The sequence below is a fragment of the Oncorhynchus tshawytscha genome, linkage group LG09 (assembly GCF_018296145.1).
Source record: "Oncorhynchus tshawytscha isolate Ot180627B linkage group LG09, Otsh_v2.0, whole genome shotgun sequence".
NCBI lineage: Eukaryota > Metazoa > Chordata > Actinopteri > Salmoniformes > Salmonidae > Oncorhynchus > Oncorhynchus tshawytscha.
The window spans coordinates 72,247,423-72,261,630 of NC_056437.1; the positions used below are offsets into that span (position 1 = coordinate 72,247,423).

Here is a 14,208-nt window from a genome sequence, read left to right on the forward strand (position 1 = left end):
GCCCATTATTAGCTAGCATGCTAGCATCTGCGTAGCCCTTTAGGCCTTTTTCCCTATCTATCACACCACCAAATAATCGCCAGGCCTCGTGGCCATGGAAACACACTTGTATTACTTTGTTTAAACATGACTCGGGGGAAGAGGGAAAGAGACTGGGGCAGGAGAAGAGACTGTGGGGGTGGGGGAGAGGACTGGACCGGACCGTCCTGAGAGAGCTTGCTCATGGCGGTGATGTAACAAGGCCGTTGGAAAATGACGAGCGTGCCACATTAGTTTGTTGTTGTTGTTTTAAATTCTTGCCCAATCGTTTCATGTTGTTGTCAACCTGCCTCTGTGCGTAGCTGATGGCAGGCCGACAGGCTGTGCCTGTTCATCCCACTACCATCTAGAAGGCGGCGACAGTACAGATGAATCAAAGCTGGGACTGAGAGACTGATAAACAACTTCTATCTCTAGGCTATCAGACTGTTAAATAGTCACCACTAGCCAGCCTCCTCCCAGTACCCTGTCCTGAACCTCAAGACATCGTCACTAACCGACTACCACCCGGTACTCTACCCTGCATCTTAGTGACTGCTGCCATATGTACGTACATAGATTGATTGAACACTGGTCACTTTAATAATGTTTACATATTGTTTTACCCACTTCATATGTATATACTGTATTCTAGTCAAGGCTCACCCTATATAACTACTGCAGTACACAGCTTTTCTATTCATCCTGTCTATACACACCAATCACATACATATACATTATTTATACTCAGGTCCGGAAGCTAAGTTCCTGCAAATCTATCTATTTTGCTATGGAGTTTTTAACTGTCTATTTATATACTGTATTCTTCACATAGCCCATTCTAATATTTCTACTACTGTACATTGCATTTTAGTTACACTGCTTATACACACCGCATATTTATTTATATACTGGATTCTTGACATAGCTCACTCTAATATATCTACTAATGTGTTGTACATATCATTCTTATAAGATCTTGTGTAAATTCCTCTGGTGTAGATACATACAGATTTCATTTGGATTACTGTTGCAGTGCTATTTGGGTTGTTCATTGGATTCATTCTGGCGTTTCTTCATTTCTTTCTTTTTACTTTGGATTATGTGTGTATTGTTTTGTATTGCTAGGTATTGCTGTACTGTCGTTGCTAGAAACACAAGCATTTTGCTGCACCTGCGATAACATCTGCAAATCTGCGTACGCGACCAACAAACATTGATTTGATTTGTTCCATGATCTGTTATTGAAGGTTATTATGTTGAAGGGGCCTGACTGGCAGCTTGAAGAGAATAGGTCAATGAGTGATAAAGAGAGGCCTAGACTAGGGCAATGTGAAACTATTGTTTCTACTGTGACCGCCTTAAATGCAGCCCATAGCTTAGACTGACCTCCCCTTCTCTCTCTGCCTCAACTCAGATCATGGAGACAGTATCAATCAGGAAGGGCCTTCAGAGTAGCCTTCCATATGTAGTTGGTGCTGACTCCCTAGAGTTTGAAGAGGAAAGATAGGGATTAATGCAGAAGGGTGACTAAAGCCCAAAAGTTGAGAGAACAGAAGAGTAGACTGACTGTGTTTGAGTCATTTTCCAACTGACCCTCCCCACCACAGCGAGTCAGGCCAGGAAAATATGCATGCTTACAAAGCTTATGGCATATCAGCATATAGATGTAGCCTATTTCAGGGAGAAGAGTTGTGGAGGACGTCAGTTTGGTGATTCGTCTGGGATCTGATCGCAGTATAAACGGATCAATCCCTCTTGAATATTTCAGCCCATTGGAGACAATGTACCTGTCTGATCAGATCTAGCATGTGAAGGACTAACAGTGTAGTAGCTTCACTTAGCGTGATTGGTCAACCATTTAACATGAATTACCATCTCTGATATCATCTAAGAGATCTATCCACCTGTCTGCCTATCCACCATATGGAGTTGGGATGGACAGCTACGTGACCAAAGACAGTGGGATGTCTCAGAGAAATAACCCTTACTGCACATGTACAGTGGCAAGAAAAAGTATGTGAACCCTTTGGAATGACCTGGACTTCTGCATAAATTGGTCAAAATATTTGATCTGATCTTCATCTAAGTCACAATAGACAAGCACAATCTGCTTAAACTAATAACACACAAACAATCATACATTTTCATGTCTTTATTGAACATACTGTGTAAACATTCACAGTACAGTGTTGAAAAAGTATGTGAACCCTTGGATTTAATAACTGGTTGACCCTTATTTGGCAGCAATAACCTCAACCAAACATTTTCTGTAGTTGCGGATCAGACCTGCACAACAGTCAGGAATTTTGGACCATTCCTCTTTACAAAACTGTTTCAGTTCAGCAATATTCTTGGGATGTCTGGTGTGAACTGTTCTCTTGAGGTCATGCCACAGCATCTCAATCAGGTTGAGGTCAGGACTCTGACTGGGCTATTCCAGAAGGCGTATTTTCTGTTAAAGCCATTCTGTTGTTGATTTACTTCTGTGTTTTGGGTCATTGTCCTGTTGCATTATCCAACTTCTGTTGAGATTCAATTGGCGAACAGATAGCATAACATTCTCCTGCAAAATGTCTTGATAAACTTGGGAATTCATTTTCCTGCCCATGATAGCAAGCTGTCCAGGCCCTGAGGCAGCAAAGCAGCTCCAAACCATGATGCTTCCTCCACCATAGGTTTTGATGTTGGTGTGCTGTGCCTTTTTTTTCTCCACATAGTGTTGTGTGTGCCTTCCTAACAACTCAACCGTAGTTTCATCTGTTGACAGAATATCTTGTCAGTAGAGCTGTGGAACATCCAGGTGTTCTTTTGTGAACTTCAGAAGTGCAGCAATATATTTTTGGACAGCAGTGGCTTCTTCCGTGGTGTCCTCCCATGAACACCGTTCTTGTTTAGTGTTTTACGTATCGATGACTCATCAACAGAGATGTTAGCATGTTCCAGAGATTTATGTAGGTCTTTAGCTGACACTCTCAGATTCTTTTTAACCTCGTTGAGCATTCTACACTGTGCTCTTGCAGTCATTTTTGCAGGACGGCCACTCCTAGGGAGAATAGCGACAGTGCTGAACTTCCTCCATTTATTGCCAATTTGTCTTACCGTGGACTGATGAACATCAAGGCTTTTAGAGATACTTTTGTAACCCGTTCCAGCTTTATGCAAGTCAACAATTCTTCATCTATAGGTTTTCTGAGATCCTTTTTGTTCGAGGCATGGTTCACATCAGGCAATGCTTCTTGTGAATAGCAAACTCACATTTTGTGAGTGTTTTTTATAGGGCAGGGCAGCTCTAACCAATATCTCCAATCTCATCTCATTGATTGGACTCCAGGTTAGCTGACTCCAATTAGCTTTTGGAGAAGTCATTAGACTAGGGGTTTACATACTTTTTCCAATCTACACTGTGAATGTTTAAATGATATATTCAATATAGACAAGAAAAAGACAATAATTTGTGTGTTATTAGTTTAAGCGCACTTTGTTTGTCTATTGTTGTGACTTAGATGAAGATCATATCAAATTTGATGACCAGTTTATGCAGAAATCCAGGTAATTCCTAAGGGTTCACATACTTTTTCGACCTGCTTCTGTGCGTAGCTGATGGCTGTGTCTGTTTGTTTGTTTGTTCCATCATCTGTTTAGCTGAAAGGTCATTATCTGACAGGGGCCTGACAACTGATTGACAGCTGATTTGAAGAAAATAGGTCAATGAGTGATAAAGAGATGCCTAGATTAGGGCAATGTTACTGTGACAGCCTTAAATGTAACCCATAGCTAAGACCCTTCAAATTGACCTCCCCTTCTCTCTCTGCCTCAACTCAGATCATGGAGTAGCCTTCCATAAGTAGTTGGTGCTGACTCCCTAGAGTTTGAAGATGAGAGAAAGGGACTTATGCAGAAGAGTGACTAAACCAGACAAGTTGAGCGAAAGAACAGAAGTAGACAGAAGAGTTGTGTCAAAACAGCCAGCTTCAGTCAGCTGTTCTAGCACACTCTACTGGTGTTTTTCAGTCATTCAGAAAGTCCTAAATTTATTTGAGTTCTTATTGGTCAAGGTCACGCTACTCGTCCTCCTGCATGAGGTCACATACCTTTGCAGTTTCGATGTTTTATTGTGCGTGCAGCTTAACATAGAGATCTTTATGTCTTGTGGGTTTGGAGCCAAGTAGCATCTGTTGTAAATAATTGTATTGTGTTGAGCTTGTTAGTTAGCTTGCGCTCCCGTTAGCGTGTGCTAGCATTAGCATTTGTATTCAGAATGTATTAGGATTTAGCATGCTTATTAGCGATTAGCCCTTTGTTAGCATTTCTCATGCATGATGCCAGGCTATATTATTTTTGTATATTGCTCATGCTATAATTAAGCAATAAGGCCAAAGAGGGTGTGGTATATGTCCAATATACCATGGCTAATGGCTATTCTTTTGCACGGCGCAACACAGAGTACCTGGATACAGCCGTTAGCCATGGTGTATTGGCCATATACCACAACCCCCCGAGGTGCCTTTTTGTTATTATAAACAGGTTACCAACATAATTAGACCGGTAAATAGTAATTCTGTGTCATACCTGTGGTACACAGTCTGATATACCACAGATTTCAGCCAATCAGCACTCAGGGTTTAAACCACCCGGTTTATAATCTGGGCTATATTCTGTAGACATGTCTACATTGCTGTGTTTCCTATATATTAGTTTATATACAGGACCTCGAGCTTATGGAGCCCGTTTACTAGTTCATTTATGCTAGGCCTTTTTACAGTGTTGTACACTAGCTTGTACTTTCATGTCATGCATGTCATATCAGTGCTACAGCCTACATTTATTTATCCTTTCTTTTCAGAACCACAATCATTCTCAGACACAATTAATGTCCGTTCTCACTGGATGGGATTCTCAATTATCTGAACCAAGAGTGGTCAGATGTGTGTGATGTGTGTATGAATGTGGACATCTCCTTCCATTAAACTCCCCTTAACCTGGACATCCGCCTCATCCTTGTTCTTTAGGCTGGTAGCGGTTGCTTCCGGGCCTTAAGCTAGCACCTAAGGTTTCTTCTTACATTCACGGTCCTTCGATTCTCTACAACCGTACCCATATCTTTCGAGTATAACAGAGTCATTTTCTAACTGACACACCACACCACAGCGAGTCAGATCACGAAAATATGCATGCTTACAAAGCTTATGGCATATCAGCATATAGATGTAGCCTATTTCTGGGAGAAGAGTTGTGGAGGACGTCAGTTTGGTGATTCGTCTGGGATCTGATCGCAGTATAAATGGAGAAATCCCTCTTGAATATTTCAGCCCATTGGAGACAATGTCTATATCATCTAGGAGATCTATCCATCTGTCTGCCTATCCACCATATGGAGTTGGGATGGACAGCTACGTGACCAAAGACAGTGGGATGTCTCAGAAAAATAACCCTTACTGCACATGTAGCAGTGGCTAAAAATAACCCTGTACCAGCTTGTCTCTCTCTCTCTCTACCATTTTGGTCATGTGTACTGCAGACCCTTAAAGATGCTCAATTGACCGAAAGGATTCTCTTGGACAACTCAGAGTTGCAAGGCCCTTGGTTTCAGACTAGACATATACAGTGTACTGTATGTTTTCAGCTGCTCATTCACATCTATTCGTTAAAAGATCATTATATCAGATCTGACATAGATTTGACATGAATGAATATTATAAGCGAAAACACTTGTGTCAGCAAAGAAGCAAATCAAATGTCTCCCTCTCTCTGTGCCTTTCCTTCCCTCTCTGTGTAGCTGTGTCTGGCTGCCGGGGAGTAACAGGTTGTCTCTGCTGCGGTGGCCCCTGAGATTGGCTGTTGTGCTCAGCTCTCCTCTCCTGCTGACGAGGACAGAGAGAGACAGAGCCCATGTAGCCACGTCTGGCCCAGCTAAGCCAATGGGGCATGAGCAGTGAATGCTGCTGGACAAATCGTGCCTCCTTCGCCATGCACAGCACTGTGACACAGATCCCCTACTGGATTCTTATAGACGACCACCTCAGTCTCTGCACCCTGCAGATGACCCTTGCGAGTGTGCTGATATTTCTTGTGTGTGTGTGAGTGAAAGGGCTTTCTCTGTGTGTTCCACCGCAGCGGAGACAACCTGCTGATAATTTGTCACAGTGTTTCACCTTAGTATCATACTGTGTGTGTGTGTGTGTGTGTGTTAGTCTAGAGCTGCTTATTAGCCACAGAGCTTAGAACTCAGGCAGGCGAAGAAAGGCTTTGGTTTAAGGAGCCAGGATACAATATCTCAATATAATATGATTCAAGCGGCACTGACTATGCGATTATGTTTAAACAGTGCAACTGTGCATCCTCCGTCCTGACTATATTTCACCCTAGCAACAGCTGCACCTCACACGCAAACGTCCATATGCATACACCCACACACGACACACATAAATCTCAAGTTTCATTGAGTGAACGACCAGCGTCTGTGGTTAAAGTACATTCCTTCCTACTGCGTGTAGTACAGCCAGCTTTCAGCTATGCGGCTCCACCCCTTTAGTGACTTGCGGGCAGTAGGCATGAGACCCGTCGCCACGCATTGCGGGCCGTGCCGTCTCCTCCACGCTTGTACGTAAATGCATCATGGAGCCCTGACTCATGAGTCTGAGAAATCTGTGTGAATATGTCTGTCAGAGCGTAAACGTCTCTGTGTGTAAGAGCAGTGTGTGAATCTGTGTGTGTCTGAGACTGTGTGTGTGTGTGTGTGTGTGTGTGTGTGTGTGTGTGTGTGTGTGTGTGTGTGTGTGTGTGTGTGTGAGAGAGAGAGACGATGTGTGTGTGTTACACGAGGCACATGTGTCTGAGCGGATCCCCGTGCTCAGCAGTGACTTTCCCAGTGGGAAGGAGTCTCATGGCTGTATGCATTTTGCTGTGCTGCTCACCTCTCCTTAGGAGCACACACGGTAAACCAGACATCACAGTCTGTACACACACACACACACACACACACACACCCGCATGCACACACAGACATTTTCCTTTGCATTACAGACCTTTATAACACTGACAAAGTTTCTGATGTCTGGTCTGATGAACATTCATGGTTCTTTATAAGCCTGTCTACAAGTCTTCAATATCTGAGGGGTGTAAGAAAATGAACAAAATGACACAGTTGACTTTTTCCCCAGAAAAATGACCCTGATAAGTATGGGTGTATCGTGAATCATGACGATATGGATTCTCTTCGTTAGGAAAATGACCAATTTCTCTTGCTTAACAAAAATGAAAGACTCATCGTTGCACGTGGAATGTCAACTACAGACATTTGTGTTTTAAGTGAGGGTGACCGCAGGGGACATTCTCCTCAGACTGACGTCAAGTCATGATGAGTCACGAGGACAAGGACACGGTCCTTCCCCACTGCTCACTGTGTAGTTTTGTTGGAATGTTTGGAAGGGTTGGGTTGAAGCAGAAGTCAAATTTCAGTTGGACCTTTTTTGTGTTCGATTGCCAAACAAAGTGATGCTAATCGTGTGTTTTGGACTACAGACGCCCCACCACGTTTCTGTGTCAGTGTTAAGAAGAAGCAAGGACAAAGAACGTGTGTAGTTGCAGTGCGCACTCATTAATCTTACACATTAATTAGAAGGGGGGGAAGAAATGCATTTTTAGTTAAGAGCAATTAAACAAAACAGCAAGTTCAAAGTCTTCGAAGTAATCGACCTTTCTCAAGAAAGCAACTTTCATTTAACACACCCATCTCCCCACACACGTTTAAAAATCCTCTGCTCACTTTCTTAACTCACGTACAGCATGACCTTCCGTCAGTGGATAGAGGAATGCTTTGTGTCACAAAACGGTCGTCAAGTGTTCAATGAATTGTCCCAATATCTTAGTGAAATTGAAACGGTTCTAAGAGACTAGCCAAATTCATAATCCAGAGCAAACAGATTCACAAAACCAGCTCAATCCACAACCCATAGCCAAGATCCAAGATGTTCTACAAGACCAGCTCAATCCACAACCCATAGCCAAGATCCAAGATGTTCTACAAAACCAGCTCAATCCACAACCCATAGCCAAGATCCAAGATGTTCTACAAGACCAGCTCAATCCACAACCCATAGCCAAAATCCAAGATGTTCTACAAAACCAGCTCAATCCACAACCCATAGCCAAGATCCAAGATGTTCTACAAAACCAGCTCAATCCACAACCCATAGCCAAGATCCAAGATGTTCTACAAGACCAGCTCAATCCACAACCCATAGCCAAGATCCAAGATGTTCTACAAGACCAGCTCAATCCACAACCCATAGCCAAGATCCAAGATGTTCTACAAGACCAGCTCAATCCACAACCCATAGCCAAGATCCAAGAACTTGTTCTACAAGACCAGCCCAATCAGCATACCAGCACTGTTCCACAACATAAACCACATTAAAACCCAGAGACATACAGCCCCCCCAAAGAATATATGCTCTTCTAATTTTGCCATAACTTCATACCAGACCAAAACTGTCAGTAACACACAACAAACCCAACAACCATTTACACTATTCGATAAAACAGGTCCCTTCATTCTACTTTAAGATTATTCTCCGTTTTTGTTAAGTCTAAAGCACTAGCCAAGAGGAAAATGGAGGAAATCTAAAGCATTTGCATTTCAGACACAAAGCCTCAGTCTTCTCTGTCTGTGCGCTGTGCGACCAGGGTTAAATCTGAGGTGTGTTTACGTCTGCTAAACTCGATGTACACATAATGCCTAGGCATTTCAGCTCTTGTCCCATGCAGCTAGAAAATTGGACGGAGAGTGAGGAACCCTCTACAATGACATTCACTATTCAAAGAAGGAGAATGTCAAATTATTTTCTGAAAGAGCACACTGCATTTTCAGGACATCTTTTGCAAGATACAGTCCGTCGGCCTACACCATTATTCAGACGTCGACCATTTTTAGGTCCATGATTAGCCTACTATTTTACAACAGCTGTGATTTATTTTACATTCTACACTATTACTCAAGGGTAGACAAATCTCTCTCTTCTAGCACCTAGCAGACTCTAATATCCATGATTTATTCCATTCGTTTATCCATTATTTGTATTCTCTACAGTATAAGTCTGGCCCAGTGGTTTCCCCCAACAGATGATTCAACAGAGAGCAATTTGTGTGTTTTGAATGGAGATATTAGAAGAGCACATCAGTCATGATGATAAAGAACTGATGTGGGAGATGGTGTTATTTTTTTTGCTGCCACACAGAATCTGCTACTCATCCCTCTCTCAGCACTGGGGTCAGGGAGGCTGGTCTCCCTGCTGACCCCTCCTCCTCCCTGCAGTGGTCGGGTCTCCCACCCACTCTCCAGGGACTAAAATCAGAGCTCAGGATTAAGGGGGCTGGTCTGGGGGTTGTTGGGGGGCAGGGGGGGGGGCAGAGATAAACTGCCTAAAAAAAGTGTGTACCACAGTCCCATGGTGGAAATGAAGAGAAATGCCAAAACACACCTTGTAAATCTAAAAGCAGAGAGGAGGACAAGAAGGTATTGGGAAAACAGGGCAAATGAGGGGATGAAGATGGTCATTTCACCAAAGGGGAGACAGAATAAATACATGTCATCTGTATTTAACACAAACCAATACGTAGGATTCATGGCTAGAGCTTTTCTGTTGGTGCTGGGCTATGTAAAATGTATCTACATTTTGTAGACAGACATTGTATTGTGTGTCTGCAGCTTGGTGCAGTCACTGTATAACACATTGAAGTCCATCCCAGTCTGTCAGTGTTAGATACTACACAGAAACCGGATGTATACTGAATCAAAATATAAAACGTAAAATGCAAATATTTCAAAGATTTTACTGAGTTATAGTTCATATAAGGAAATCAGTCAATTGAAATAAATTATTTAGGCCCTAATCTATGGATTTCACATGACTGGGAATACAGATATGCATCTGTTGGTCACAGATACAGTACCTTTAAAAAAAAGTAGGGGAGTGGATCATTAAACCAGTCAGTATCTGATGTGACTAGCATTTGTCTCATGAAGTGCAACACATCTCCTTCGCATAGAATTGATCAGGCAGTTGATTGTGGTCGGTGGATTGTTGTCTCACTCTTCAATGACTGTGTGAAGGAGCTGGATATTGCCGGGAACTGGAAGGCTATGTCGTACACATCGATCCAGAGCATCCCAAACATGCTTAATGGGTGACATGTCTGGTGAGTATGCAGGCCATGGAGGAACTGGAAAATGTTCAGCTTCCAGGTATTGTGTACAAATCCTTGCGACAAAAGGCTGTGCATTATCATGCTGAAACATGAAATGATGGCGGCGGATGAATGGCACGACAATGGGCCTCAGGATCTTGATTGTGCATTCAAATTGCCATCGATAAAATGCAAACTGTGTTCATTGTCCGTAGCTTGTGGCACTCTGTTCAGAAGGATGTCATCAGCAAACCTCTCACCCCCACACAATGCCATACACGTGGTTGTGAGGCCAGTTGGACGTACTGCCAAATTCTATAAAACAATATTGAAAACACCTCTGGTGGACATTCCTGAAGTCGGCAAGCCAATTGCACGCTCCCTCAAAACTTGATACATCTGTGGAATTGTGTTGTGTGACAAAACTGCACATTTTAGAGTTGCCTTTTATTGTTCCCAGCACAAGGTGCACCTGTGTAATGATCATGCTGTTTTTTTCCAGCTTCTTGATATGCCACACCTGTCAGGTGGATGGATTATCTTGGCAAAGGAGAAATGCTCATCAACAGTTGGACGACATTAACAAGAACAACATTTAGGAGAAATAAGCTTTTTGTCTGTATGTAACATTTCTGGGATCTTTTATTTCAGCTCATGAAACATGGGACCAACACTTTACATGCTGAGTTTATATTTTTGTTCAGTGTATATTTAATGTGCATAAGGGATAATGGAACAGGAACTAATTGCAGTAACATAAGAATGGAATATCCAGGCTATGTCTGGGGTTAACCATACCAAGTGATGGGAGTGCCTCTGACTGAACCAGTTACAGTTACATTAAATACATCCAGGGAGAGGGAAGTTGGTCAAAATGAATACTTGCATGGATTAGAGAATCAGGTGGCTAATAAAGCAACACCCACAGAATGGAGAGAAACGGAAAAGGTGGCTATGGGGAGGAGGGCCATTTCTGAAAATCACGGTATACCTTTCTTCCACTGTCCACGACTCACTCTTTTGCTCCTTTAATAAAAAATAATAATCATTTAATTGTTATATAATAGTAATGTCATAAAAGTAAAAGATACATCATGTTTAATGTTACCATATTCGCATGAAGACAAAAACACAAGATATTCTGAATAGCCTAAAAACAAATCAAAAGGATCTGCATATCTTGACAACAACATTTCCCTTGTGTATTGTCTTATTGTGCATAGTAGTAAATACTAAACACTATGAACTGTAGCTAACGCTCCAGAGCCTATTGTCCCCAATCCATTGACTGTGGTTACCGAACGTTTGTTAATCCCATTAATCGAGCGCACTGCACACGATCGTTAATTAATCTATGAGAAACCAAGCACTAGTTCCGAAAAGCTACATACATTTAAATGAATGCATACTAAAAAATAATCATCATCATCCAACATGACAACTGTCAATATTCTGTAACAAAGGATAGGCTAATGAAGCGTTTATTGACATGCAAACCGAATACACTTATTTGAAATAACCATACAATTAACCGGTGATAGACTATTCATTTGAGATTGGCAAACGGATTGCACTCACAAAATAGATTTACGTCGCGCAATTTAGCCGCCACAATCTAATCCGCCTCTCCAACCACATGTGCATGCAGGTGTGGTCGGTTGAGAGTTGCCCTCCTGGTGATACTAAGGTACAGTAGGTCTGTAGGAAACATAACGATGAAACAGGCAATGCAAAATGTAGATCACAATTTACGAAAAAAAACAGACCATGCAAAAATGTGCGTTCGATTTGCCATTGTTGAAAAGGCGCATTGATTACCCAAGGCTAACCAAAACGCACTACGGAACACAGCCTCGTGCAGACAATGAATAGGCAAATAAAGAGCAGCATCGTTATTGTATAGGGCAGAAATTCTTACCGCTATGCGAGTCTGTGAAGATGCTTTAATATAGATGCGGTGTTCCCGTGAAATTGTTTTGTCGGTTCTGGCTTTACACACAGTCCAAACTTAAATTTTTGTCGGTGTTGATATGGTTGGCTCCAATTCTCAAGAGAACTTGAAGAGTATCTCATCGCATCAGGCAAAGCTTGTGCATTATTTGTCCATGTTCCTAGGATAACTATTATTCTCTCATGATACAAGTACGTCGATTAAAGCAAAGTTCTCTGCTGCGTAAAATGCATTCCAAATCCCAAATGAGCGCATTCCTGAACAGTCTACGGTCTTGTTATTTCGGTAGCCTACTAGTGAAAGTGGAATACATAGTCAGTTGTCCAACTGAACCTATCCAACTGAAATGTGTCTTCCGCATTTAACCCAACCCCTCTGAATCAGAGAGGTGCGGGGTCTTTCTTAATCGACATCCACGTCTTCGGCGCCCTTGCTCAGGGGCAGAATGACAGATTTTTACCTTTTCAGCTCGGGGATTCGATCCCGCAACCTTTCGGTTACTAGTCCAACGCTCTAGTAGGCTACATGCGCCACTTGTCGGGTCTAAAGGCTTCTTTGCATATGGAACAGTAGCATCAGCTTCTCAGACAAATTATTTTGTTCATGTCAGTCGCTGAATTGGGTTGCCACAATTCAACATTTCTAACAAAGCCATGAATCGCTCATATCTTATTGTTCCTTCTTGGGTCGCTTCATCGTCGGAAAACCAGAGAGTTGATGTCTTGTGCAAGTGACTTCAACTGGTCTAATCCACCTCAATCCGATAGTGACTTCTCCTCTCGTATCTATTATGGCAGGCGAGCGTTTGTTTACCATTTGGCATGACATAGTCGCTGGCTAGACTTCGAGCTGACACGTTTTGGTTGAAGATACGATGGACACCGGAGAGTGACAGCTCGATTTTCTGTCAGAAGCGCAGTGATGTCGATGTGATGCGAAAGAACAGTGGGATGTTGCGCATCTTTGACAGTGCGCGTGCCCGTCAGGTTACACATTTGGATTTTGGTGACACAACTCATCATAAACATCACCGCACGTTGAGGAGCCAATTCCTTTGCATTAGCAAACAACTATTTAAATATATGAGCTATATCTAGGAGGAGGGAACATTTCAATGGAACAAATTAAATTGTGTAAAAGTTAGTTACCTTACCTTGAACTGTCTGCAGAATTAGATGTGCAAATATTGTGATAACCTAATTTTGTAGGCTATTTCTTCTCCAAATGAACTGTTAAAATGTTAGACTAACCTAATCCCCATCTAATTCCCTATTAACGCACAAACCCATAAAATGTTGACTTTGCCTCAATGGCCAATTCAAAATCGAATTGACTCTACTTACCCTAAAAATGCCTGATGTAAGATTTACGTTTCTTATGAAAGGAGCTGTTGCGCTGACACCGGGTTTTCTACTTCTTCCATCACAGAGAAGCGCGCGAAGAGACATGGAAAGTTCCAACCGTAGAACAATGTAAGTCCTTTTAGAAATAACCTTGTGGCAATGAAATGGAGAGTGACAACGGAACCGGGTTCCCGCTGTGACCAGTGGCAGTCCCTCATCCTCTCTCCACAGTGATAGCTCCCTGTCAAATCAGGACAGGCTTGACAGGATTGGTTGGGTCTGGGCTCTGCCTGTGAGGGCGCCCAGAGAAGAGGCTGATGCCAGGTTTACACTCGTTTTTTCTGTTCAGTTGCTGCTGCTCATCACCAAGAGCCCGAGGAGAGAGGAAAGTTGGGATCCCAATACAACTTTGATGACTTCACTCGGTTGGATGACCCATAATGCAGAGTGTAATTGACAGTCTCCACCACCAGGCCAAAGACAACAGTGTCCCAAGGGCAAGATTAAGTTCCAAAAGAGTCCCTTCCATATCATGATCCCATAGAGTCAAATCTTCCATTCTTGATTCACTGGAAATAACGTTAACATTCTCACTCCTGCTCTATACTGGAAAGGAACATAGCCACTCCATCCATCCTATTCCCTAACTAACTGCTCAGTACTGAGAAATCTGTCCTTCTGCCTCTGAACAAGGCAGTTGACCCACTG

General features: G+C 42.6%; 1 protein-coding gene across 2 annotated transcripts in view; it reads right to left on the bottom strand.

The window, feature by feature from the left end:
• The window catches only part of LOC112258612 (gap junction gamma-1 protein-like), a 40,153-nt gene extending 26,540 nt beyond the window's left edge, over positions 1 to 13,613 (bottom strand). The window contains exon 1 of one of the 2 annotated variants that reach the window (XM_024433109.2): positions 13,501 to 13,613. The gene's annotated coding sequence lies outside the window, so the exon portion shown is untranslated. Of the gene's footprint in view, positions 1 to 12,124; positions 12,499 to 13,500 lie in introns of those variants that run through there. The other variant, XM_024433108.2, reaches the window with a different exon arrangement.
• Between the last annotated feature and the right edge of the window lie 595 nt (positions 13,614 to 14,208).